The 27,799-nt window shown below is 40.3% G+C and overlaps 1 pseudogene; it reads right to left on the reverse strand.

Annotated features, from left to right (window-relative positions):
• Positions 1–23,693: 23,693 nt before the first annotated feature.
• Positions 23,694–25,037, reverse strand: LOC147362672 (nucleolar RNA helicase 2-like; annotated as a pseudogene).
• Between the last annotated feature and the right edge of the window lie 2,762 nt (positions 25,038–27,799).

A 27,799-nucleotide genomic window follows, 5' to 3' on the forward strand; every position in this document is an offset into this window, starting at 1 on the left:
GATGGAAACTCATAATATTGATGAAAATACTTGGAGAAAACAGTGAAATTAAACTGAAGAGTTTTGCTGTTGTTGTTTAACATGAACTATCTTCTGTAAGGTGACTAAATAGCTTTTATGTTGAAAAACTTGGTAATTATATTAGTAAATAATATGCAGATTTGTAAGATATTAAAGCCTATCATGTTGAAAGAAAATACAAACTTGTGTGATACACAAATACCATGAACACACATGCACATACACGAGTGTCTGTGAAATCTACTGAAATCAGAATAAGGTCTGCAGTTTCTCTCAGTTTCCTGGATTTGATATTTTGCTATAGTTATGTCACATGTTTTCACTGGAGAAAGCTGGATGAAGGGTATCAAAGATCTCTCTGTACTATTTGTATAATTATTTCAAAATACCCTGAAGTATGTCATAATCAGGGCTTCCCAGGTGATTCAGTGGTAAGGAATCTGCCTGCCAATGCAGGAGACTCAGGAGATGTGGGTTCCATTCCTGGGTCAGGAAGATCCTCTGGAGAAGGGAATGACAACCCACTCCAGTATTCTTGCCCGGAGAATCCCATGGACAGAGGAGCCTGGTGGGCTGCAGTCCATGGGGTCACAGAGTCAGAAATGAATGAGTGATTCAGTGCACACACACATCATAATTATTTTAAAATAGAATGATAAAAAATAGTATGTGTGCTATAAATGCTACAATCTAAAATATAATTGTTTCTTTAAGTAAAAGACTGGAGAAAATGCCAAAAAACATTATTTTGTTATAATACTGGGGTAATGGTTTTCTCTCCTTGAGTGTTTTATACTCCCTTTCCCATAATATTTAAATATGATTTCAATGCTTTTACCTAATGTTAAAAGAAAACTTAGTGTAAAAACATATTTCCCATAGAAAAGAATATACTTTGAACAGTTTCTTGCTAAATATTAAGATAGAATGTAAAAAAAGTTTTTGTGAAAACCCTTTCAAAAGCTAACCCATTTATTTTGTCAAACTCCTTAAGCATATCTTTTCGACATGAAATTTCAAAAAATGGCAGAAAACTGTGTTGAAATACCCGACAAATCATCATTTCAGCTTTTAAGCATTATCTCAAAAATCTAGGTCTGGCTTGTGGAAATGAAGTCACAGACTTATCTAAAAAGACTCAGTTATAATAACTGTCTTGGGTTATTCCTCAGCTGTGTGGCTTGTGGCACCAGCTGTCAAAGAGAATGTTAGTAGTTCACCATCTTTTTAGCAATTAATGGGATTATTTTATATTTTTGCCTTTAATCAGAGTAGTTTTTTATTTTATATATTTATTAAGTATGCATCTCATTAATTTAGTAGTAAAAATCTAAAATCACTGATATCATTGGATTTTCCATTTCTTTTTCTATTTATAAATTAAATATCTTTTAGTAACATTTATTACTAGCTATTCTATCACATATTTTATGTACATATTAGTAATCCAAATGAATGATAGTAAAATATCAATTTAGTTTTTACTAAAAAAGTGAGTGTTTGTTTCTACTGTGACCAGATCCAGGTTTTAACACATCATGTTCTGCTGCTGGAATAAAAGGGCAGCTGAAATGAAGGAGTCTCATTTCCTTATGCACATGTACACCACCAGCTGAAAGATCTAGTAAAACAGTAATAGAAGAATGCATTGGCAATAATAATAGTATCAACAACAATAATGGTAAATAACGTAGCTTTCACCATGTCTCATGGACTATTCTAAATGCTTTATGCATTTTATCCTTCTAACAGCTCTATGTGGTAGGTAATGCTTTAGTCCTAGTTTATAAATGAGGGGAGTGAAGTTTAAGGAATTTGCCTCTGGTTAATACAGGTCAAGAATAAATATGTTTGAATTATCTATCACAATCTAGCTCTAGAATTTACGCATCCCATAACGCTCTTGACTCAATGGACATGAATCAAACATATGTACCTGTGTGTAAATGCCTGCATGTGCATGCATATATGTAACATGCATGCATGTTGTGTAGTCCGGCATCACCTTGGCTGCTGCTTAGTGCTCCCTCGATAAGACTTTGTGTCTCCCTGTTTTTATCCCCACACCTCCCCCAGTCTCCAGTGATGCTTCACACACTCTGGTTTTGGAACTTAGCATCTGCTTAGTGAAGGAGCTTTAGTTCCCTTCCTGCAAACACTCTAAACATACCTCTGATCTCTAAATTAAAGACGCAAAATAGTATGGGTTCTTTATCTAAGTCATTTGGATGCTGATTCCCAGGAGAAAATTTTATCTAAACTATCCATAAACATTTCCCCCTTTCAGTGGAATTTCATGCCCATCCCCTTACCCCAGCTGCAGATGTCAACAAAGCAAAACCCAAGATGGTTTGGGATTTCTGAGTACTGTTTTGTCTGCTTATCCCTACCCACCCCCAACCCTTGGGGCGGTAGTCAGTATAAGATGCCACCACAATGACAAATTAGTGTGTTTTTACAGCAAATAAAGTAATTTGGTAGATCAGTCAACTGCACAGCACTTTGCAAAATGTCTTCCTCTATGTGCTTTGGATGACAGATCTTTTAGGAATCAGTGTAAAATTTATGAGGCAAAATTGCCCCAGTTGACTTGACAAATGGCCACCATTTTACTTGGGAAAATATTGGGCTTGCAGTGCTCCACTGACAGCAGACCCTGGTCCAGAAAGACACACGCTCTGCTGCTCTGGGTCAGCCTCACAAAAGCACTCTCAGCAAAATGAATACAACTTAAGAAGGAACGTGAAAGAAAAGTGAGAACCACCACTTTCTAAGAGCAGGAGCTCTACTAATCCAAAACAGAGACAAAAACCCTAATTAAATGCCAAATCAAACCAGCTCATTTTTTTTAAGGAGAGATTTTTCAGCCTTTCAGTAATTTACTTATTCTTAGAAACAAAAGAAAGGGACTGGCAGAGTGTGGGAGCCTGCAGACAAACAGCCCCAAACTTCCATCTTCTATTTAGCCAAGTGAAGTAGGAAAAGCATTTTTTTATTCAGCTGATAACTAGGTATTATTTTCTTAAACTCCTGGGGACTGCAAAGGAAACAACACACTCAGTGCTTTCTTGTGGCTTCCTCATCTGGAAGCCTCTCCAGACCCATCAGATTCTTGTCCAAACACCCACTGGCAGCTGTCACCCTCCAGATTTGCAGAGATGAGCTCAGGGTCTGTGCCACCAGCACAAGTTGGAAGAAGGCTCATTTCCATGGATGAAGGCAGGAAGATGACAGGCTTCTTTTGTTGATGTTCTGTGTTTTGTTTTTCTAGGGCAAGACAACGCGCTTGGTGGACATAACAGCCAATCTGGCCTCCACAAAGCCCGTCCAGATGGCTCGTAGTAGCTAAGAGGGGCTGCCACCAGCAAACTCAGTCCAACTCTTTCATCACAGGCCACCTTCTCCCCACGGCCTGCAAGCCACATGGTCTCATCTAGGAAACTGCTGCTTTTGAACATCACTGGTGTTTTTAAATTTTAACACACATCTATATTACTGTTCATTTTTTAAAATTATGCACCATTTGGAAAGATGCTAAGTGAAAGACAGTGAAATGGTGTCTTTTTCTGATGTCTTCCAGAAGAAAAGTGCTCATGAATCTTGAGGCAAATATATTAATAACATTAACATTAGTAGATTAATTAATACAGGCACTAATTCATATAAAGTTAATCCTACCTCTGACTTAGCATCATTGGTTTGACCTTAGACCAATTCTCTTCTCTGCATCTTGCTCATCTCTAAAGCTAAGTAGTCTCAGGTCCCTTCTAGCCTTGACAGAAAATGATTAGTTTAATTAAGTTTGATTCAGTTTAACTCATCAGATTTTGAATGTGTACGTACAGTGTCAGAAACTGACTAGTGTATGACCCCTGTTCTCTGAGAGTCAAAAGAGTACTTTATTTATTTAATCTTATTGTTTTCAGCTTGATTCTGTAGAGGTTCAGTATAGGCCTCCTCTGGATGTGCCTCTTTGGCATGTGAACTCTTTCGAACTAACAGCAACTGTGACCCTGTGGGCTCGAAACTACTGCTTCTTCTTCAACTACTTGGAAGAATTCAAATTGGGAATTTTTCTCAGAAAAAAAATACTTATTACCATAATTCTTAAGATAAATTTCATCTAAGTGGCCCCACCTGTATGGCAGGGCATATGTCCAACTTCCTGTCATCTGTTCTCGTCATCCTGCAATGACCGTCCTGACCTTGGCAGCCCCAGGCTCATCCCGTTCCTTAGCTCAGGATGATGTATGTGGCCCATTTCATTTTTCTGTCTCTGTACCTCTCGTGAGTGTGGGATTCTTGAAAGTATGAAAATAAATTCAAGGTTCTTCTGTCGATCTCTTTCATGTCGATTTGAGTATTAGACCAACTGAAGGGGAGAGGAAACTTTTCTTCGTCCACGATAGTGATAAGCTCAGTTTGTAAAGAGAAGATCGTGTCAAAGAAGAGGACCTGAAATAGCATAGATATTCTGAAGCACTCACACTTCGAGAAATGACTAGAACACGATACAGCACCAACTAAATCCAGAGTTTTACATCGCTTCACAGACGGAGACAAAATTCTGGAGTCCTGGAAAGACACATTGGCGTAAAAGTGGGACGAGGATGAACAACAGGAACCTGGGTGTTTGCCTTTATTGTCAGAAGTTCATGTATACAGTCACACTGTCCATTATTCCTCAATAAAGTTGTCGGAGAATGTGTGTTTGGGTACTAATCCACTTGAAACAGCTTCTCAGTAATGGCCGGTGGCTGCCTCTTTGAGAATCAGAGAACTTTTTAAACTCCCAACAACCAGGTCACACCCCGAACCAGGAAATCAGAACCTCTGAGGGATGTGACCCAGGCATCAGTAAAAAGTTAGTTCTTCACAGGATTCAAATACATGGCCAAGCTTGAGGATACCTGGGTTAAAGAGATTTACACCTTTAGAGAGAAAAATGAATATCATATTTCTTATACATTGGCTCTAGAAAAATGGTGCAGATGAACATATTTGCAAGGCAGAAATAGAGATACAGATGTAGAGAATGAACTTATGGATACCAAGGAAGGGAGGGGGTGGAGTGAACTGGGAGATTGGGGTTGATGTATGTATATCACTATGTACAAAAGAGGTAACTAATGAGAACCTAGTGTGTAGCAGTAGGAAACTCTACTCAGTGCTCTGTGGTGATCTAAATGGAAGGAAATCTAGAAAAGAAAAGATACATGCATACATATAACTGATTCATTTTGTTGCACAGCAGATACCATTGTAAAGGAACTATACTTCAATAAAAAATGTGAAGAAAACAGTAAATTTACAAAAAATATATATAAGCCTTGTCCTAATATTTCAACATGCATTATTGTTCAGTTTCTCTCTCTGCTATTACTCTTATCATCTGAAGTATGTATACCACATAATGGCTACATTGCTTGTTTTTGAAATTTATATAATATACCACATAATACATTATTTGCTTGAGTTGTAAAGATAACTCTTCTTGTTTCCAGTATAAGATGAAAGGAGAAAATATCTGAATCAAAACAAAAATAAAACAACAATACAAAATAAGTAATGCAGGTGGTATGACATTTGTTGAGAGTCTACATTTCTGACAGTAATACAAATTCTTATTTTTTGGCTTGTTTCACCATTTTTCCTACCAAACTCTTTAGGCCAGTGGTGGCTTTCAGTTAACTCTACAGGAAGGTGTCTTTGATTCCTTTCCTTTTAGGCTGTGTCAAAGTACCTTCAATAAAGAAGATCTAAAGCTAAGAGCTGAAAACCTAATTAAAATAATGGCATGATTGCAGATATTATGTGTGGACAGATTTTAACACATTCATCTTTTTTATTTTTTTCGATACAATTGATTCTAAGCATGTTAGACATCTCTTTGCAGCATTATGCAGTTTTTATCAGAAAGAAAAGTTTCAAAAGGGGGAGCTAGTTAGCTAATTGATTACAGATGGTTACTGAAATTTTTGCAGGAAGAAAACACTTTTAGAGTGTTAAGGAAAATCCTAAGCAGGCAGGGTTCCTCAGTCTCATTTCTGCCCCTGCCTTCCCTATAAAGCAAGCTGATGGCTGAAGCTCTCCCACAAACCCAGCATGGTAGCTGAAAAGCAAAAAGCAAACAGGCTCTTAAATAATGTGCCTCTCAGAACTGGAACTATGAAAACTGAAAGAGCTGCCCATGCTTTCCAAGTCCCACGACTCAGAATAGCTGAGGCTACAGGCATGCAGGCAAGGTCTGTGGTTGTAGACTTTGGACCTGGTTTAAGCAAAGCCATCAGTAATTTGACAATATCAACGGCGAAACCAGACTTCTTACCTCTCCCTGAGGTGCATCCTGGGTCTCCTAATGTGTGTTAACTCAGAAGATGCATTCCTGAGCTCGCAGCCGCTAGACTCATTTGTGCAAAGAGGAAAGTGTGGCCAAGTGATTTTATTACTTTTTCTTTTCTCCATTCATTTCCCTCTCCCAAACCATTCCTTAAACCACCTTACAGACTCACTTCCTCCCTCTTCTGTCTACAATTTTTGGGGGAGGAAACCAAGATCTGACAGAGTCGCTTTTGTGGTTTTTCTGTTCATTTTGTCATTTTCTCACTTGTTTAGAAAATAAATTTCCACCCACGCTGACACCTGTGCAAGGGGCCCCACCCTGAGACTCAGCAGGAGGCCGGAGCCAGCCTCTGAGCAAACATCCCTGAGAGGGAAGAACAGCCCGAATGTGTGAGTGTGTGTGTCAGTGAGAGAGTGTGCAGGACAGAGAGTGACATGTGAGTGGTGTAGACTAATAACTTATGTTCAGACATCTAGATAAAGATGTGTGCTCAGTTGCTGAGTCACGTCTGACTCTTTGCCACCCCATGGACTGTAGCCGCCAGGCTTCTCTGCCCAGGGAATTTTTCAGGCAAGGATACTGGAGAAGGTTGCCATTTCCTCCTGGGGATCTTCTGAACCCAGGGATCGAATCTCCTGCATTGGCAGGAGGATTCCTTACCACTAGTGCCACCTGGGGAGCCCCTAGATCAAGACAGATGCCCCCAATATATTCAACATGTATCAACAGGAACCACACTATGAACTGCTGGAGATGTGCTCGCATTTGTGTGTATAAATGCATGTAGCTCCTTGTGGACTACCAGAGAGTTTACATAGTGTTATTTGACCTAGAGAAGAGAGTAAAATAAAGCATACATTTTGCTTCCCATGGATCCTCTTCTACTAGCCTGGTTTCCAAATAGGCTGGTAAAATGGGGCATGATGGTTTATGTTTGTATCCTGGCTTGGCAGAGTCAAAAGCTGAGATGTAGAGTTTGAATGGGTCAAATCTGCAGCCAGGCTGCACCACTTCCTAACCATGGTGCCCTTGGGCACACTCCTTAACCTCTCCATGGCTCAGTTTCCTCCTCTCTGAAACAAGCGGAAAATCTGTCTCTTGGAGATGTTTGTGTACTTTGAGGTACTCTGTGTAAATGGTAGCTATTACTATGTGCCTGTGAGTGTGCCCTGTGTAATAAAACACAGTATTCGTTAAACACGTGCAAGAACCCATCATCTCGGGCTTTCTAAGTCAACTGGACTGTCCCTTGCCATTCTCCGAGTCCTTTTCTAACACTTTTACACCAAGGACTGGGTTAACGCAGGCAGGTTGTACAGGGTAAGTGAGAATACATGGTCGTGACCATGAACACTGAGCAGCTCTGGCTCTCGGGTTCTCACCCAAGATTCACTGCAAAATATATATGAGCACCTTTTATAAGTCAGAAGCTAGAGAATGGTGCGCTTGTGGGTGAGAAATGAGGAGAAAGGTAGTAAAGGCAAGTTGAGCTCCAAGCTCAGGAGGACACACACGGTGGTTTGGAGAGAGTGGGAGGTACCTGTTACCTGGTGCCTGTTACCTGTTACCTGGCTGAGTTGCTGTCATCATGTGTTCAGACTCGGACCAGACTCACCACAGCTCTCGACACAGATTTAAAATCAAAGAGACGTAAGATAAAGCACTTACTGAGCTCGATTTTTTATAAAATAACAACCAACTTTTGCATGTTTTCTAAGGGAAGTTATAAAAATTAAATTGAGGAGATAAACCATCTACCACCGTGCCTGCCACAACTTGATGCTCAGTAATTGTTAGCTTCCTTCTTACCCTCCATGCTTCTTACCCATTTCCTTCTCTGTTTCCCTCTCCTCTATCTTCTTGTATCCCATAGACAATCTTAAGTCAAAGACCTGGAGGAATAACCCTAATTGTGCTTCCTGTGCTGAGTCTGAGTATTCCATCTGTCACAGGGGAAGTGGCTGGGTCATTTAAGCTCATACAGAATGTGTGTGTGTGTGTGTGTGTGTGTGTGTTTGTTCATGCACACACGCATGCATATGGGGGGGGGTAGTTTATGGATTTTATCATGCACCACCCAGGTTGGCCTAGGCTAGCTGTCCCTGGGGATGGGGAGGTTTGCAAACAGCCTTTTAGAGGTCACCTTGGCTACGGAGAGCTGGCCCAAGGTCATGCCTACTCTGGGGAGGTCTACATGCATGACTGGTCCACAGGAGTTGGGGATGGGGACAAATGATAACCTCTAGCCACCTCAAGCCAAATCAGAGGCTCTTCCAAAGGGCCACTGCTGCTGTTGCTGGTGCTGCTGCTAAGTCATTTCAGTCGTGTCTGACTCTGTGTGACCCCATGGACGGCAGCCCACCAGGCTCCCCTGTCCCTGGGATTCTCCAGGCAAGAACACTGGAGTGGGTTGCCAGTTCCTTCTCCAATGCATGAAAGTGAAAAGTTAAAGTGAAGTTGCTCAGTCATGTCTGACTCTTAGTGACCCCAGGGACTGCAGCCTACCAGGCTTCTCCGTCCATGGGATTTTCCAGGCAAGAGTACTGGAGTGGGGTGCCATTGCCTTCTCCGCCGAAGGGCCACAATAGTGTGCAAACTTCCCACCAAATTTGCTGAGGCTGTCTTGAGTATTCATGAAGCTGGGTTCTCCTTCTGCCTTCTGCTGCATCCTTCCTCTCCCTTCTGCAGCTGTGGATCCCAAGACATTCCTCAATAAGCTCCCTTCATGCCAAACTGTCATCTCAGAGTTTGCTTCCCTAGAACCCAGGCTGCAACAGGGCATCACAGGGACTCAGCCCCTCTGGACCTACTAATTCTTAAGATTGCATCATTATAACGAGAGAAATATATGCAGACTGAGAGCCTAGCTGGAGAATTCTGAATGCATTCTGTGGAGACAGACAGCTACACAAATAATTTCTTCCAGGAAAAAGTCCCGGTGCACTATGTGGCTGAGAGAGAACTTTGAAGCTGTCCTGTGGGGTAGCTGTCACAGGAGTCTAAGAGAATGATGAGCTTTGGTGAAAGACTCATTCCTGCCAGTGATGACTGACCCAAGACAGTAGATGATGGTGATAATTTCTGGAGGACAAGGATTTGAAGATAAGCATGATGAAAGCAATGCTGAAACTCCAAAATGGATCTTTATAAACAAGAGTGGGTCAAAGTCCATGTTAAAGATGGACTTTAAAAATGAGTAGTCACCTACTCGTTGGCTGAGTAGCTGAGTAGTCACCTGGGGAGTGTCTCTATCACTAGATTGTGAAAGTGAGGTCCTGGGAGACTGGGCTCTATGCTTAAAACTGAGAAGTTATGCAACTTCATTATTTGTCTGGTAGAGACATGGGGCTTTAGGGTACAATGATTCTTCAGCTTTCTGAGTGCAACCTAATTTGCACAATGAAGATAATCTTTGCATTTTTCAAACTTTCTCCCTGGGCCAGTCAGTGTGATATGTGAGACAGTACTGATCACAATCTAAGTAGGAAGTAGCTGATGGTGTCCCCATTGTACAGAAGAGAAGACTGAGGCTTAGAGAAATTGTGTGACTCATCTGAAGGCCCATAGTGAGAAAATGGTGGCATTGTGACATCCGACCTGTCTATTTGGGTCTTACTGTCTTAACTTTCATGGTCCAAGAACTCTCAATCATCAGAGCGCCCACTACACAGGGTGCTGCTGAAGACTGGAGAGAAGATATGTGAGGGTCCAGCAGGGCTTGGCACAAAGAAAGTGCCCAGAAAAGGACAGATACTGGCTTTTGTTTTGGGGGAAACTTCATTAGAGAATACCGTTTAGCCAATTTGAATGGCCTGGCTTATACTATGATTTGGAAAAATGGGTGGTGCCCTAGTGGCTTAAATCTAGCAAACTGTAAATTGGGAGAGAGAGACAAAATTCTTGGGGTCTCCAAAGTGGAATTGTGTGAAGTCTAAATCATGGCAGAACCACAGGTTGCTCCCATTTCAACGTGAACAAGAGGGGCTCATGTGTGTGTACTTCCTTCCGGAGGGAAGAGGCATCTAGCTGTCCCCAGAGATGAGCCCTCACTGGTCACAAACCAGGAAGGCAAGAAAATGCTGCTGAATTAGGGAAGCACATGTTACATCACTCCATGGCCCTACCAGAGGTACAGACTCAAGATGTATAAATATACCCAGGTATCCTCTTCTAATATCTATCCAATGAACTGAAATGAAATTAAGAAAGGCGTGATCATCACACATTAAATTTACTCCAAAATATACACTTTATCTCTAGAGAAGGAAACTGCAGCCCGCTCCAGTATTCTTGCCTGGAATATCCCCAGGGCAGAAGAGCCTGGTGGACTATAGTCCATGGGGTCGTAAAGAGTCAGACATGACTTAGCCACTGAACAACAACAACAGCAAAAGGCAAATTTGCCAGAATGGAGTGAGGAGTGATGCACAACCTCCTTCAGCAGAGACTGGGTGAAGACGGGCATGCAGGGGGCTTCAGAGAGCTTCCTTCCAACTCAGAACCTGCAGGGGAAGAGCAAGTACTGATGGTGACGCCATGTGGACTCAGCTGCTGGGACCACTGTGCAGAATCATGCTCATGGGGTCGGTTAAACATATTTGAAGGAGAGAAGGACAGCAATCAGCTTCTTCTTAGGGAGAACCTAGAAAGAAGTGGTTCCCACCCGGGTGTTCTATGAAGCTACATGGTGATTGAATTTTATATCTCTGATAATGGACTTCAGGTTTGCACCCAGATAGAAGGACACAGGCTCCTGTTAGATGGTTATGCCACTTGCGTCCTAAATATCCCTCATGACTTGAAAGCAACTAGAGCCTCCTCTGTGCCCTTGTGCTTGGGAGCTGAGTCACAGCCACCACGGGGCAGGGTTTTAACTCTCCCACTTCCTGCTGGTCTCTGTGCTCAGGGTCAGGCTGTGGCGTACCCAGGAGCATGTCTGCCTCATGCTTTCCCTTCATCTGCTGATTTTGTCAGCTCTGTTTGTGATGTAAGGAAGAAAGGATGGCTTTTTGAAATGATGCTTCTTTAGGAGACATACATGGTGTTTGACAACAGGAATAAAGGATCTGATGCTAAACAAGTTAAATCAGCTGTAAACATCTGTTTCTTGGTTCTTTTGTGATTTTCTTCCTTCTTTATTTTTTGCATATAAAGCTCCAACTTTGTTAATGATGAAACATAGTATACTTATGGGGAATTTTCTATCTTAATTCAACAAACTTTTGTAAGTGCCTTCTATGTGCCGGCCACGGGATTAGTCTCCCATTAACCATCTGCTGGATGGATTGTCTCTCCTCAAGTAAACTACAAGGTAGGAAGGAAGTTGCAGTGTTAGCTGTGATACAATGCAAAAGTGCTGTTAAAGAGGTTGTGTACCTGGGACAATTTTAACACATAAGACGGAGGGATTGGTTCTATGTGTGCAAGTCAGGGAAGGAGCACAAGCGGGAGTACATTGAGTTAAGTTTCCAGGAATGAGAAGATGCCTCTTTTCAAATGATAACTTGTGTGTCTATGGACAAACAGTCTGGCCATGACAGAGTGATTCAGCACATTGTGTGTATAGATGGGAGAAGGCACGCAGAGGTGAAGCTGTCGAACGATAACTTGTGAATCTGTGCACAAACAGTGTGACCATGAAAGGGTGATTCAGCATGGTGTGTGTACGGAAGGTGCGAGAAGACACAGAGAGATGCAACTGAGGAGGTGCCGGATAACAGACCACGGAGCATCTTGAGTGTCATCTGAAAGGATGTGGGCCTCATTTGTAGATAAAGGAGAGCCAGTTAAAGGTTTTAATGGAGAGGACTGCGATCACACTGCTGATCAAAGAAACAGCAAACATATCATATGAGCACCAGAGGTGTTTTCTTCAATTTAAACTCATTAAAAAAAAAAAGTCAACTCACTATCTCAGTGTCTCAGAGTTAGGTCACAGGATATAGAAAAAATCAATAAAACCCATTGTCTCAGGTGCCTTCCTTTCCAAATCTTGAGAGAGTGGCTAAGGGAAGAGGGGATAGGTTTCTCAGGGACTTCTTGAGTTGGCACCAAACTCATCACTGATCTTTGTGGACAGTCATAAGGAGAATCACCTGGTTTCTTCCTGAGAACCACCACTTCCTGCTCACAGACAGGTATCCTGAGTGACAGGCTCCCACCTGCGTCTGTGATGCAGCCAAGCCTCCCAAGCTGCAGGCACTTCCCTAGTTCCAGGCGGCCTCTCCCACAACCTGGGTGGTGCCACCGTAACTTCGACTCGGTTCCCAGATCCCAGAGACAGAAGAACCTATGCAGCCTGTGGCTGGTGAAATCAGACCCACAACCAGACCTCCTCCAGGAAGAGGTCACCAACCTGGAATTCCAGGTGCCCGACGTTTCCACAGCCTCACACGGCAAACATTCTCAGGGTGTTAAGTTCTAAGGGATCAATGACTGTTTGGAACAGCTGCAGTGACTCAGCCTGTCTCTGCGTGTCTCACCACTCTCCCAGTCCAGGATGGCTGTGACCTCCACGGGCTTACTATTAAGTCTAGAATGGTATCAACGTTTACCTAGCTAACTTTCTGTTTTGTCTAGTTAACTTTTAGCCTAAATGTCATGAGTACACATTTTTCAATCAGTTGTGGATTCTGAAAAACAGTAAGAATGTTAATGTCACCTCATTTATTTTCTCTGTCTGTGTCACTTCCCCAATTCTGGAACTCAGACCAATTTTTAAAAAGTTTAAAATGAAAGAGGACTTTTTGTTTGTTTGTTTTGATCTATAAAGAGCTCAAATTTCAAAATTACTCTAACCTGTGTACAATTCACTTTGTACTTTTTGTTTGTTTTGATCTATAAAGGGCTCAAATTTCAAAATTACTCTAACATATACACAGTTCATTGTGTACATTTCTTCATCTGTCTGTCTGTTTGGAAAAGACATGGTTTGCTTATACAGAGACATCAGACCTGGGTCACCTCAGTCTTTTGTCCAGGTGCTAACCAAAATGGCAATAAGAGAAGATGGAAAATGATCTCCTGGTGGCAGTGAAAACAGTGCATCTTCAGACAAGAACGTGAATGTGACTGTATGTCGATGAGCACTGTGGACGTGGGGATGAGATTTCTTCACTTTGAGCTGCAGCACTGGGCTTCCCTGGTAGTCCAGTTTGCAAAGAATCTGCCTGCAATGCAGGAGACTTGGGTTCGATCCCTGGGTTGGGGAGATCCCCTGGAGAAGGGAATGGCTACCCACTCCAGTATTCTTGCCTGGAGAATCCCATGGACAGAGGAACCTGGTGGGCTACAGACCATGGGGTCACAAAGAGTCGGACACAACTGAGCGACTTTCACTTTCACTTTCTTTCACAGCTGCAGCACTAGGTCCCTACCACAGAGCCAAAATGGTCTGAGCATCTTCTGTGCATCGCACACTTTTCACAAGGCGGTACACATCTCGTTTAATTTAGCTGTCCTAAAAATCTGCAGCGTGAGCATTTCTCTCCCTCTTTTAAAGAAAAGCATTAAAAAGAATACATTTGAATCAGTTCTAATGAGGTGGATGAAACTGGAGCCTATTATACAGAGTGAAGTAAGCCAGAAGGAAAAACATAAATACAGTATACTAACGCATATATATGGAATTTAGAAAGATGGTAACAATAACCCGGTGTACGAGACAGCAAAAGAGACACTGATGTATAGAACAGTCTTATGGACTCTGTGGGAGAGGGAGAGGGTGGGAAGATTTGGGAGAATGACATTGAAACATGTAAAATATCATGTAAGAAACGAGTTGCCAGTCCAGGTTCGATACACGATACTGGATGCTTGGGGCTAGTGCACTGGGACAACCCTGAGGGATGGTATGGGGAGGGAGGAGGGAGGAGGGTTCAGGATGGGGAACACATGTATACCTGTGGCGGACTCATTTTGATATTTGGCAAAACTAATACAATTATGTAAAGTTTAAAAATAAAATAAAATTTAAAAAATAAAAATAAAAAATAAAGAAAGAAAGAAAGAAAGAAAAGCAGAGGCTCAGAGAGTAAGGAACTTGCCCAACATTGCATTTGTGAGCTAGGATTTGGACCTATATCCATCTGGCCCCAGAAGTCATAATTTTCTACTTGACTTTTTTCCTTCCAGCTTCAGAGATAGCACTCCACATTTCAGGCAGACATTTGGTTCTGACAACTCAGGGAAGTCAATCAGACTAATGGAGATAATTACAACAACAATGACCACTAAAGCAAATACATAACCAAGAAAGAAACAACCAAGAAAGATTCCGTTTAATACCTAAACTCCCCAAACACTCTCCCTTTCTTAGCAGAGAGGTCAAGACACATGCAATATGGTTTTTGCTGCTGTGAAACTCCCGTAGAATGGGGACAATTGATATCCACATAAATGACTCAGTTCAATTCATTTAGTCATTTGTTCATCCATCCATCCATGCCTCACTGATTTTTATGCCTGGAGTTGTAATAGGAAGTAAAAGGCATCGGACAAGTCTGACCACCAGAGAGCTTGCAGAGTGGTAGAGGAGATGTACATATAGACTCTTTGCCACGCCGTGGACTGTGTATAGTCCGTGGAACTCTCCAGGTCAGAATACTGGAGTGGGTAGCCTTTCCCTTCTCCAGGGGATCTTCCCAACCCAGGAATTGAACCAGGGTCTCCTGCATTTTAGGTAGATTCTTTACCAACTGAGCGATATATATATATATATATATATATATATAATGTGAACCATATGTCGCCTGGAGTCACCAGTGCTCTTAAGATCCAGAGATTCTGCCCAATTTCCCATCTCATATACCATCGAAATCCCTTTATTCCTCCCAAGATCTCTGTAAATCCCTGGAAATGTATAGTTGCAATCACTTCTGACTTCCACTTCTCATTTGGGTGCTTATTCTTTTACATGTCCTGAACAGAAGACACACACATATCACACAGGCCTCACTGTTTGCAGAAAAACAACACTTCTCACAGGACTCCCCTGGGGCTGCCCCACACAACTGGCACAGACTCTTCTTCAACAATAACTGAAAACTAGGGCTGAGTGTTAGACTCCTCTGTAGTTAGGATATTCTTCTTCCTTTTCTGCCATCTCCAGTTTGTTTCTAGAAATCACTCAGGAGCTTTGCCCTTCTCTCTTCTTTCTTTGCTCTCCTAACTAGTACCAAATTCCAGTTCATGGTTTATAAAAGCCTGATTTATCTGTCTTTTTTTTTGTCCCTTCAATTCATGTGTCAAGGGCCCTACCTGCTATTTCTAGGCATCTGATCAAAGTTTCTAAACAAAAAGCATCCTTCATTAAACATGTCTAGCTGAAGTCATACAATTTCTCACACCAGTGTATAACACATTACAAAACTAATGACTGTGATAGAAAAGAAACAGGATGCTTTCAGAGCTGTAACAGGAGGAATCCGAATAGACAAGATTCTGCAGGGGAAACACACAAAGAAACTAAATGGAGTGGCTTACGATAGCAATGTTGATTTCTAGTTTGCCCCACAAATCTATCGCTGGCCACTAGGGGACCACTCCTAGGAGCCACTCATGCATCCAAGTTGGTGGAGGCTCTTCCTCAACCCAGAATCATAAGAGCTGGGATGAAAGAGCGTGGCTAAGCAATCTCTGGTTCCTAAAGTCACTACTGACCACTACGACTGAGCAACAGAATGCTCACCTTCCCTTCCCCGGGCCTTCAGCCCATGGGGAGGGAAGTGTTCTCCACTCCAGAGGGTCAGCAGATTGCTGAAAATGTCAGTACGGTCCCCCACAATCTGACATTTGGCCACAAATACTAATTCCACTTCCCTTTTTGCTTGCAAATACACTGATATCTTCCCCAAATGAAATAGTTCCTCTTGCTCTACAAAGTTATACACCGAAAAAAAATAAAATAAAACCAAACCAAAACAAACCTTCCCTCTCTACAACCAATTCAACAGTGATGGAAGAGGGGCTATACAGATCCAATAAGCATTCTGAAATCCCACTGGCGGCTTCGCTTTGCGAAGACCTTCTTCTACTCCTTGGACCATTGATCAGATGGTTCCTTGGTGCTACCTTCTTTTCAATTACCCTGCTTGGCCACATTTGAAGGGATCAATAGATAAAAATCTCTCTTAGGATTCAATGGATATCTTAGCATCCTTCCTCCCCTCAAACTGTTGGAGGCTTAAGCTTCCACTTAAGCCTTAAGGACCATTCTGTTTTGGTTCAGATTAGTGGTTATTTTGACAATACAACTCTGAAAAATAATGTCAATTTCTTATCTACTTCATTTCAATATGCATACCCCAAATCACTTTTTAGACATGAGTTTTCTTCCCCTGTAGACCCAACAGCTTGTACTTTGAATCTAGCAGATTTCCATGGAAAATCTATGTCCATTCTCTTTACCTGAACCATTTTACCCAAGTGGAAGTAATTCAATAAAATTTTACCCAGTTTAGCAAAGAGTACAATGAGGCCTTGAATCTAGCCCCTGTCATACGGGTGAGTTCTAATCTACTTATGAGGCTCAGAGTTGGGAGACTAAGAATCTGTCTCCTCTGTCAACCCCTCAAGTTGTTGATTTATGAACTTGCCTCTTAATTTTATTCCTGCTTTTAAACTTGACAATTCTTTCCTGATCTCATCTCTTTCTCATGGAGATTCATCCAATACAGCCATCACCAACAAAACTCATGCCATCAAATCTGAATTCTCATTTACTTAGCTAAAGCTATGTATGATCATATTGCTATTGTTGCTGTCTAGTTGCTAAGTTGCATCTAATTCTCTGTTGCCCCATGGATTATAGCTCACCAGGCTCCTCTGTCTATGGGATTTCTCAGGCAAGAATACTGGAGTGGGTTGCCATTTTCTACTCTGGGGATCTTCCCGACTCAAGTATTGAACCCTTGTCACCTGCTTGGTAGGCAGATTCTTTACCATCTGGGAAGCCCAGGTATGATATTAGTAAGAACATATTTGCTTTCCAAGTTACCATGCATGTATTATTCCTTAGTGTTTCACAGAGACAGAACAAGAATACCTATCCTTACAAACCTTGTTAAGAGTTTCCTAACTGCTCACTGCTCAGCTCTGAAGCCAGAGCCACATATTCTATTCATCATGGTTATCAGTGTCCCAGACTGACAGGTATGGCACCCTTGGGACATGCTTTCAAGATCTCAGGGAGGAAAGAAAGAGAGTATGCTGAATAAAGCGCCAGTTCTAAAAGCTTCCACTTGGAAGTGACACACATCCGTTCCATTTATGCTTCATTGGTCAAAGCAAGTCACGTGACTACGCCATGAGATATTTTTATGGGCTGAAGAAGGGTGGAGCTCTCAAGGGAGAAGGGGTAGATTCTTTTTTAACACAGAGGGAAAAATACTAGTAGAAAGAATTAAGGAAGATCTTTTGATGGAGATGATATTTAAACAGAAAAACAATTTGGTGTTAGCATTTTATGTAAAGGACTCAACATGTCTTACATAATTAAGACAGGAAACATGAACTTGGGACTCAGAAAAAGTCAGTGTGGAATGAAATTATGGAGCAGTGGTGGTGGTGGGTAACCCTTGTCAAGGGCCAGATAATGATGAAATAACATATGTCCTTTAATAGAAGCACACAAAGTTGTTATGGGAAGGGGGAGAAAATATTCTGATCTCAGGATGTTTAGAAGTTTCTTGGAGAAGTATGACAATGGATACTGATTCCAGTTTTTCAGATGAAAATTTATTTGGGAACTTTTGGAGTAAGGACTGGCATCCTCTCAAAAACAGCATGCCAAGAAGCCAAACCCAGCTGTCCCAGGGCATGAAAGGCGTGCCAGCAAAGTAATAACTAACTCAAGAGGCTTGGCCGTGGGTGGGGTGACCCAACTGAGCCTTGTGTCAACATATGGTAAGGATCACTAATGACTGGGTTCGCATTGCTCATCACAATTGTTTAGCATGGTTTTTAATCCATACCAGCAGGTTTCAAACAACAGAAGTAGATTCACTTTAAATTCATAATCTCAAAACACTTAATACTGAATCTTGGCAATAAAATTTCTTCCAGTAGTGTATCTCCATGTATTTTTATTACTAAAATCTCTACCATCCTCTCACATGTACCCTAATAATCATTGAAATTAGAGGAAAAAAGGCTTATAAACCCCTATATTCCTACCACTGACCTATTTGTGCACCATTTTCTCTTTATGCATAACAACCAAAAAGGATGTCATGTTTATTCTCCTGTCATATGCCAATCCTACCCACCCTTGAATTCCATCCTCATTCAATTTGCCAAGAACTTCATTTTTAAGAAGTCTCCTCTCTCCCACCTCATTCATCTCTTTTTCCAATGCATCATTCTAATCAATTAGACATTGTCCTAGAGTTTCCCATCTTTCACCTCATAGCACCTCTTGGCTAACAGACTATTTTTCTACTTCCTTTATGGGTTTCTTGAGGGTTCTCTACAAAGCACTCTTCATTTCCTCTACTCTCATCCAGTATTTTTTTTTCAAACTGTGAATAAAAAATTTACATGGGGAATAAGAAGAAAATAAATGAGAATAAAAATATAATTATAAAATAACAATTAGCTGGCACTAAAACATCATATAGGAAGGAGATTATTTCCTTATGGACTTGGAGGAATGCTTTGCAGTAGAGTGATTACTTGATCTCAACCATTTTTAACATACTGGGTTTCTGGCAAAAAAGTTTGTTTGGGTTTTCCATGTTAACCAAAAACCCAAATGAACTTTTCAGCCAACTCAATAATTTGGGGGCTTCTTGCCCCAGTTATCCTCAAAATCTGCACTTGTCAGTCCTCAGTGAACTCCATGCCTTCCAAGTCAGTCCTCTATGTCTCCTTTGCCAATTACTTACTTTTTTTTTAATTTTTAAACTTTACAAAATTGTATTAGTTTTGCCAAACATCAAAATGAATCCACCACAGAATGAAGCTTCTTGAAGCTTCTCTATTCACAGAATCATTTTTTTTCTTATTTCCTTATACCTATTTCTAAGATGACTACACCAACTCTTACATTTTGTTAATTGATATAAATATACATTCATCAATTATGCATCCAAAATACATTCTGGATCTGTTCTCTATTCCCCACACCATTTCATATGTGTTAATCCAGGTTCCCACTAGGTTTCACTCGGATTATTGCAACAGCCTCTCCACACAGCCCCTAACTCACTCTTGTCTGATTCATTCTCCAGGCAGCGGTAAGAGTAATGTTTTTGCTGACACCAACCATCATGTTACTGTCCTGCTTAAATCCTTCCAAGGTTTCCTTCCTCTTGTTAACCCCTGTCCATCTTCCTGTGGCCTCCCATATGGGCAGGGCCTGGTGCTTGCCTATCTCACTAACCCCACCTACTGCCTCATGCCTATCTGATCACAACTCTCCAGCCACACTAGCTATCTTTCTGAACCTCAGACACATTGAGCTGTTTTTTTTTTTTTTTTTTTTTTTTTTAATTTCCTTCCTCTGGGCGGTTATGTATGACTTGAAGGATTCTGTCTACTGCTCATTTAGCTACTTCTACCATCCATAGTTTGGCTTTCAGTTTAAATGTGGCTTCCTTGAGAAAGGTTTCCCTACTCATCTCATCTAAAATAGGTCCTGTTCATTATTTTATTTAGCTATTTTAAAAAATTCACTGTACTTGATGCAACCTGATAAGGCGTTTATTCAATTGACCTTTATTTACTAAATGTGTTTCTGCATAGTTTTGTTCTTTCAGTCTCCTCTAAGACATATACCCTGAAAGGGCAGAAACCACATGTCCTTTTCACCATTTGATCTTCAGTGATGAGGACATGACCTGGAACACAACAAATATTTGTTGAATAAATGAAATCTAGGAGCATGTTCTAAGGCTCCATGTTGCTCCTGTTTACCATCTGTGCCAATCAAATTAAACTGCTAGAGTAATGGTAAGTTTTTGAAACACATTGACTTTAGGTGCTACAAACATATGACGATTTCTGTCCCATTACTATTTGGTCTCTCATCCTGCTTTAGAGTTTATCTGAAAAACTGAAATGAATCACATACCAACAAAACAGGTGCCTCAAATCAATAACAGTTTCTACCAATTCTCTGTGATACTCAACATAGTAAAGAAGACTTCTATTTATCATGGCAGATGATGTTTCTCTCGTTTCATTAAAATATTTTGAAAAAGAAAAAAGTGGAAATGTGAGTCCCTCGGTTTTGTCCTACTCTTCGCAACCCCATGACTTATAGCCCACCAGGCTCCTCTCTCCATGGGATTCTCCAGGCAAGAATACTGAAGTGTGTAGCCATTCCCTTTTCCGGGGGATCTTCCTGACCCAGGAATTAAAACTGGGTCTCCTGCCTTGCAGGCAGATTCATTACATCTGAGCCACCAGGGAAGCCCCAAAATATACTAGACAGGATTTATTAAAGTAGAATCTATCTGCAAAGTACACTGAAGATAGAAATGGATAATATATCCAAGAAGAGGCAGTATTCTCCTATTGGACTTTCAACTGTGTGTGGGTACTGAGAAATATGTTCTTGGACTTAAGTAATTTTTCATGCTGTGTGTTAAATCCAATGGCTTCAAAAATGACAATAAAACCACTCTGGACACTCTTATATTACCTGCCCCTTCAAGGATCCCAGGACTTCGGCTGACTGTGAAATGAACCAAGATACAACAAAGAAAACAAAAATAAATGAATAATAATAAACTCAGACCCACCTCCTTTTACTCAGCAGAGGTACCATGTGAGTAACCAGAGGTCACATGCTTGCTCAATGTGTGCACAGACTGGAACACAATAAATATTTGATTTTTTAAAAATTCCCCTTCACCTCTATTCCAATTCAGAGACTTCCAGTTTACAAAGTAGAAAAAGGAAAATTAAAAAGAGGTACAAATAGAGCATCCTTGTATCTTGGGATATTGCCCCCTCCTAAGAAGAATTTTGTGAAGTCAAGCTAGTTCTTCAATCCCTGCATACAAGAGGAAGAAGTAGAAATTGAGGATGCTGACGATCTGGGTGTGGCACAAAGTTGGCCATGAATTTGCATGGACCCTTCTCACTAAAGCAGCCGAGAGAGGACGGGGAAGAGAAGCAAAGGGTGATGTGGGAGAAGCCACCCGCGGGCAGCAGTCCCCTCAAGACTGCAACTCAGGAGTCCGGGGGACCCTTACTCGGGAGGTGGCTGAGAGACAGAGCACTGGCCCCCAGCTGAGCTCACCTTGCTCCTGACGCCAAGCAGGATGCGCCTGAGTAAATGCCGGCTTACCAACACTACCCTCTTCCTGTTTAGTCATCCAACAAGAAGGAAAAAAGTGAAAATTTGGCAATAAAAAAAATTTTTTTTAAATGACACTGAAGACTTTACATGTTTATTCATTGCCTTGCCCTTTGACCAAATAACTGAAACTATCTTTGTTTCCTATGAATTACAGATTTTCTTTATTTTTTTCTCCTCTCCTAAAGAAACTCATTTTGGTAACCCAAAACATTAAAAAAAATACTGTATATCTCCAAAACGCTTCATTTTTTAAGTTGTCTCATATGTGATCAAGTAGAGATTTCTAAAATGCACTTAAAATCTGTATTAAATCTTTTCAACGTGACTTTAGAAAGTAAAAAACTGAATGAAATATTACTAATTTTTAAATAAAAAAATTTAAAATAGGTCAGAATGTTCCAGTGATGAAAAAGACAAGGACGAATATAATCAGAACTAATTGAAACAAAACAGAAAAACGGTCCACAGATAATTCAAAGATTATACTCAGACCAATATATTTAGATATATATATCAAATTATAATGAAATATAATTCAAAGATAATACTTAGATTATATGTTAGATATCCCAAAATAAATAAACTGAAAAATCTACTACACTCAATAAATTAGTTACAGAAAATAGCTAAGTAAAAAGCAGATACAAAAAATTCAAATATTTTCTTAGAAATTAGCCATAAGTTTTTAGAAAATAATTTTTTTTAAATAACTACACTGAGACAAAGAATAGAAACGCAAAGTACCTAGCTATAAATTTGACAGTATTTATTTATAAAATGTAAAAAAAAACAATGAACAAACAAAAATATTCCAGTGATCTTTATAAGATATGTGAATACACTGAGTGTAATTATTTTGCAGATGGAAAAATGGAATAATATAAATTTTTTAAAAATAAACCTTTAAAATTATCCTATAATTATAATTAGGTGATTAAAATAAGTCAAGTCCAAACTTCAATGGGAGAACTAGCTATGCAAACATGATAAACCACAAACCATGCTCTTTGCCCCAAGTGGAGAACAGGGCAAAAATAAGAAAAAGACAAGATTTAAGAGCTGACTGACGTGTGTAGGGTAGGCAGGGGGTGGATTGTTTAAAATAATATACTAATGCATTCTTGAAGTTTATTTTTATTTTTTGAACAATTCTTAGTTATGTGTCTGTGTCTGCCATTTGCAATTGAAAATGGATAGTTATAATTAATTAATGTAGAACATAAAGTCTAGCCTCTTTAGCAGCAGGAACTTTTGTGATGTTCTGTATTGTCTAATACGATATGGTTATTGAACACTTGAAATGCGGCTCATGCAGCTGAGAAACTGAATTTTTAATTTTATTTAAATTTAATTAATTTAAATTTAAATTATACGGCCAGTGGCTACTGTTTTGGACAGTGTGGCTCTAATATAAAAAAAGCTACGTGAAACAATAAAACACTGTTTTGCATGACAAATTAGAAATATATTTGGAAACATGTTAATAGTGGGACCATGTACTATAAAGAGAATTCTAACAATTAACCTGTTAGAGCACAAATTAGCCCAAACTTCTCTTACAATAATTTGTCAATTTGTCTCAAGTCCATAACTTTGGTCCAATATGTTCAGAAACTTCTAGAAATCTATCTACCAAACTAGTCAGAGATACTGATAATACATAATGCATGAAAACTATTGATATAATGCCATTTACAATTTTTTTTAATTTGAAATACATTTAAATGAGTAAACAATGGAAATACGGGTACTTGGAGATTAACTCTTATGTGAGTGACTGATAGTCCCTCAGTCGTGTCTGACTCTTTGAGATCCCATGGACTGTAGCCTGCCAGGCTCCTCTGTTCATGGAATTCTCCAGGCAAGAATACTGGGGTGGATTGCCATTTCCTTCTCCAGGGGATCTTCCTGACTCAGGGATTGAGCATGGGTCTCCTGTATTAAACAAAGATCTCCATACACCTTTTCCAAAGTAATACCCAAGACAGAAGTAACAATAAAGTTATAAATGACAATCATCAATCAGATGAAATAATTTAGATGAAGCTTATCTCTCTCGAAGAGGTGGGGACTGGGCAAGTAAGTGGTCAGGAAGGAAATACAATGTGCTTTTAACTTTGTATGAAAAACAATGTTCAGTTCCATGTTGCTGAACATGGTTATGTTTTTCCCAAATAAATCCTCTACTTCAAAGTACTGTCTGAATGCTTTATTAAAACTCTGCTTCTGGCCTTTGTTTTGGAATCTGTTTCTTTTGTTGCTGCCTCCTGATCGCTGTCCTCTGAAGCTCCTACTTCTTTCCCGCTGTACCATGTTACCTCAGTTGCCCTCAAGCTGTCCCCTGAAGCCTCAATTGCCTTCCTGCTGTCCTTGGAAGTTGCAATGTGGCTCCCGTGGTCTTAGCTCTGGTTGCTCTGTGGCCACAGAAATCTGCCAGGGCCTTGAATCATGCCACTTTTCCTATACTTACTGATCCAGTAGGAATATCAAAGCAAACACTCTGCTTTCCTTTGAGAAAGACCATTCCCTTCACTTTGGAATCAATATCCTCACCCAGTTGCTCTTTAAGTTCTTTCCAAGCATAACTAATGTTTGACATTTCCAATGAGCACTGCAAGATCATGGTCACAAAGCCCGGATCCCAGTTGCTCAAGCAGTGCTGGCCTACCGATGTGGCACTGGAAATGTGAGCTAGGGTGGCTGCCAGGGTTTCCAGGGCTCCCTTCTCCTCAATCAGCTTCTCGGCTGACTGCTTGAAGTGACCAATCACAGTGGCAGACACCGAGTCCAAGAACCTGATGACATCTTCCCTAGAAGATTTTGTTATCTCTGCTGCAGAAGGAACACCCATTTGCTTAAATTTAATTCCCGGTTTTTGCTCCCCTTGGGGTAGCTAGTATTCTTCCTTGTTCTGCTAAAAGCAAATGCAAGCCCTGGTCCTTCCAGCTCCACCTGTTCACCCAGAATGACGAATGTAGGACTCCACGTCCTTTGGTAGAGAACTTCAAACAACCAGCCTCGGGGATGTCTAACCTATGTGCAGCAACATTAGTTGCAAAGAGAACTCCAGAATTACCATTTCTAAAACCTTTCAGGGTGATTTCCCTTTGCTTCTGTGGAATTTACCCGTGTAATGACTGGGCATCCTGCCTTACGACCACATTCTGTGACAACTCCTGGGCTTCTTTCTTCATTTCACAAAATATGATAGTGCTCCCCTGATAACAACTGTACACTCAGATCATGTTCCCTATAACTGCTGCCCTCTGAATCCAGTGGCAATTGATAGCCAGCGGCTCTACAATTATTGCCATTTTCTGTGTCTTTTTACCAAATCAGGCCCACTTGTTCATATGTAGATTTCATTAACACTTATACAGGATTTTAAAGTTAAATTTTGGGGAATTATTCCTTAAATTGTAAAGCATTTACTATGTAGCATATTTCTTAAAAAGATACAATGATGTCCCCAATTTGGAATAAATTAAACACATAATATTATTACCTATCAGTTTTTCAAAATATCTTAATTGATATATATGGAATAATAAAACTTGCTTAATTCACATTTTTTCATTATTCATTTAAAAAGTCTTCAGTAAAAAGAAACAAACTGCAATAGCACTATGAATGAAAATAAGCTCTCAAATATTAATAGCAATTTACAGTTCACAAAGTATATTCATATGTATTATTTCTTACCCTTCAGCAACTGTAAAGATAACGCTCAGTGGAACTAATTTATTTAATCAAATTATACATTTTTCAAGCAGTATAGCCCAAAAGAGACATTAGCTGTTATATTTGCTGTTATTTAAACTAATGCTAAGCTTAGTAAGGTCTGAGAGGTAGAGTCCTTCAGTTCCTGAATTTGAATCTTCTTATAAACTACAATCATCTGGTAAATAATTAAGTGCCTCAGAAAGAAACTGCATTGTCAATTTGCAGAGTTGAATTCATTTTGCAGTAGAAAGGATTCTCTCTACTTTCCTGTCTTTGGAGAGATGTTCAGTTAATCCACAGAGACCATGCTTTGTGAAAGTTTCCTAGCCTGAGAATAAGATAACTCCTCTGAGGATAAGGTAAAATGATAAAATAGATTCAGATCCAGACATACAGACTGTCTTGTGCATACTGCCCTTGTGTTTATTAAGTGGAGAGTTTATTCACAATTCAGCCAGAACATTTAACTCTTTCAAGCAATTAAAATAGAACCTAGATTAATCACCCAAATCACCCAAATCACATGATCAACATATTTTTAGAAAGAGATTTACCCCATCAGTGTACTGTGTGAACAAATTTACTAATAAAGAAAAACTTAGGACTATTATGGTACTGCACTAAAATAACTCAGGATATTTTATGAAAATTGTCTCCGGAGTTTTCCCAAATAGTAACACTGACTTCTTCTGATGTTAAGTCCAGACTCCAAACAGAGATTTGTTTCAAGGCTCAACTTATTCTGTGATTGACTGTTAAGATTAGTGGAGATGATGGAGAGCAGGTGGCTGAACTTTGCCACATCACAAATGAGAACACAGAGCAAGGAGGTGGCTGCTCCAGGTCATCCACCTGTTGTCAGAGAGGCCACTGGGAACCAGCTCTTCTAAATCACTGCTTGATATTAGTTACTGAAACCCATTCACGAGAGCAAATGCAGACCAATCCATCTTTCCTAAATTTGCCTAAAGTGAAAGTGAAAGCCACTAGTTGTGTCCAACTCTTTGCGACGCCATGGACTATACATCCCATGGAATTCTCTAGGCCAGAATACTGGAGTGGATAGCCTTTCCCTTCTCCAGGGGAATCTTCTGAACCCAGGGATCAATCCTAGGTCTCCTGCATTGCAAGAGGATTCTTTACCAGCTGAGTTAAATGCATTTCAATCAACTCTCTAATTAAATACACATCTTGAGGCTTCACAACTGTGATGCTGGAGAAGAGTCTTGAGAGTTCTGGGGACAGCAAGAAGGTCAAACCAGTCAATTCTAAAGAAAATTAACCCTGGATATCCATTGGAAGGACTGATACTGAAGCTGAAGCTCCAAGACTTTGGCCACCTGATGTGAAGAGCCAACTCATTAGAAAAGACTTTGATGCTGGGGAAAATCGAGGGCAGGAGGAGAAGGAGGGCAGCAGAGGATGAGATGGTTGAATGGAATCATCCACTCAATAGACATGAGTTTGAGCAAACTCCAGAAGATAGTGAAAGACAGGGAAGCCTGGGGTGCTGCAGTCCATGGGGTCACAAAAGAGTCAGACACTACTGAAAAACAACAACAAATACCTGTTTTCTCTTGCACTATACCTTTGGAGGGGATGCAGACATTGAAGTTCTCTGATACCACAGTTGAAGGAAAAAAAAAATCAGTAAACAATGTTAATAGGTTGGTATTCATGTTCCTTCTACCATTTTCACAGAACAGAGTTTCTATATCCTCAGAATGTCTTCTTAAATAATAATAAAAGTTATTCTTCAAATTTGTAGAGTGCTTTGCATATCCACCCCATTTTACAGGACTTTGTTTTCTTATATAGATAACTAAAACAGAAAAGTGGTTTGGAAATAGAGCACTGCTGTAAAGAAGACCTAAAGCATGAGTCGTTGGGTTTTTCATGGGGCAAAGGGGGAGGCTGGAAGGATAATGAGGAGCTTATTGATGAAGGCAGGAAGTGCAAGGATAAAACTGATACCAGAGGCTTAAAAGATGGTGCTCCATGTTTTGTAGCAATGAAACAAGTGGCAAAACAACTGTTTGCATTTACCTGAGAAAAAATAATGTACCCAATTAACCTGCACATGCAGATAACATTTCTAGGAAGACTATTGCAAGTGCCAATTGGCTTCTGTTAGTTACATATGATAAGATATGGAAAGGCGGAATTTAGCTAAAGAGAGAACTATTCAGTATGCGAACAGAATTTCCAATCCAGACTTACGAGGTCAAAAAATAAAACTGTTTAATATTTCCAGGCTCTCCAGCAGGCACAAGACTCTCAAAATGAAAAGTGGCTTCAGGGTAAAGAGTAAATCAAAGATTCAGTCATAAGACCCTTTGTTTAGACCTCAGACTAATAGATTCTCTCAACTAGGAAAAAGCACGTCTAAAAATCTCAAAAGTGTT

The sequence above is a fragment of the Bos grunniens genome, chromosome 11, assembly GCF_055505025.1.
Source record: "Bos grunniens cultivar Pamir isolate PY7600 chromosome 11, Bosgru_T2T1.0, whole genome shotgun sequence".
NCBI classification, from domain to species: Eukaryota; Metazoa; Chordata; class Mammalia; order Artiodactyla; family Bovidae; genus Bos; species Bos grunniens.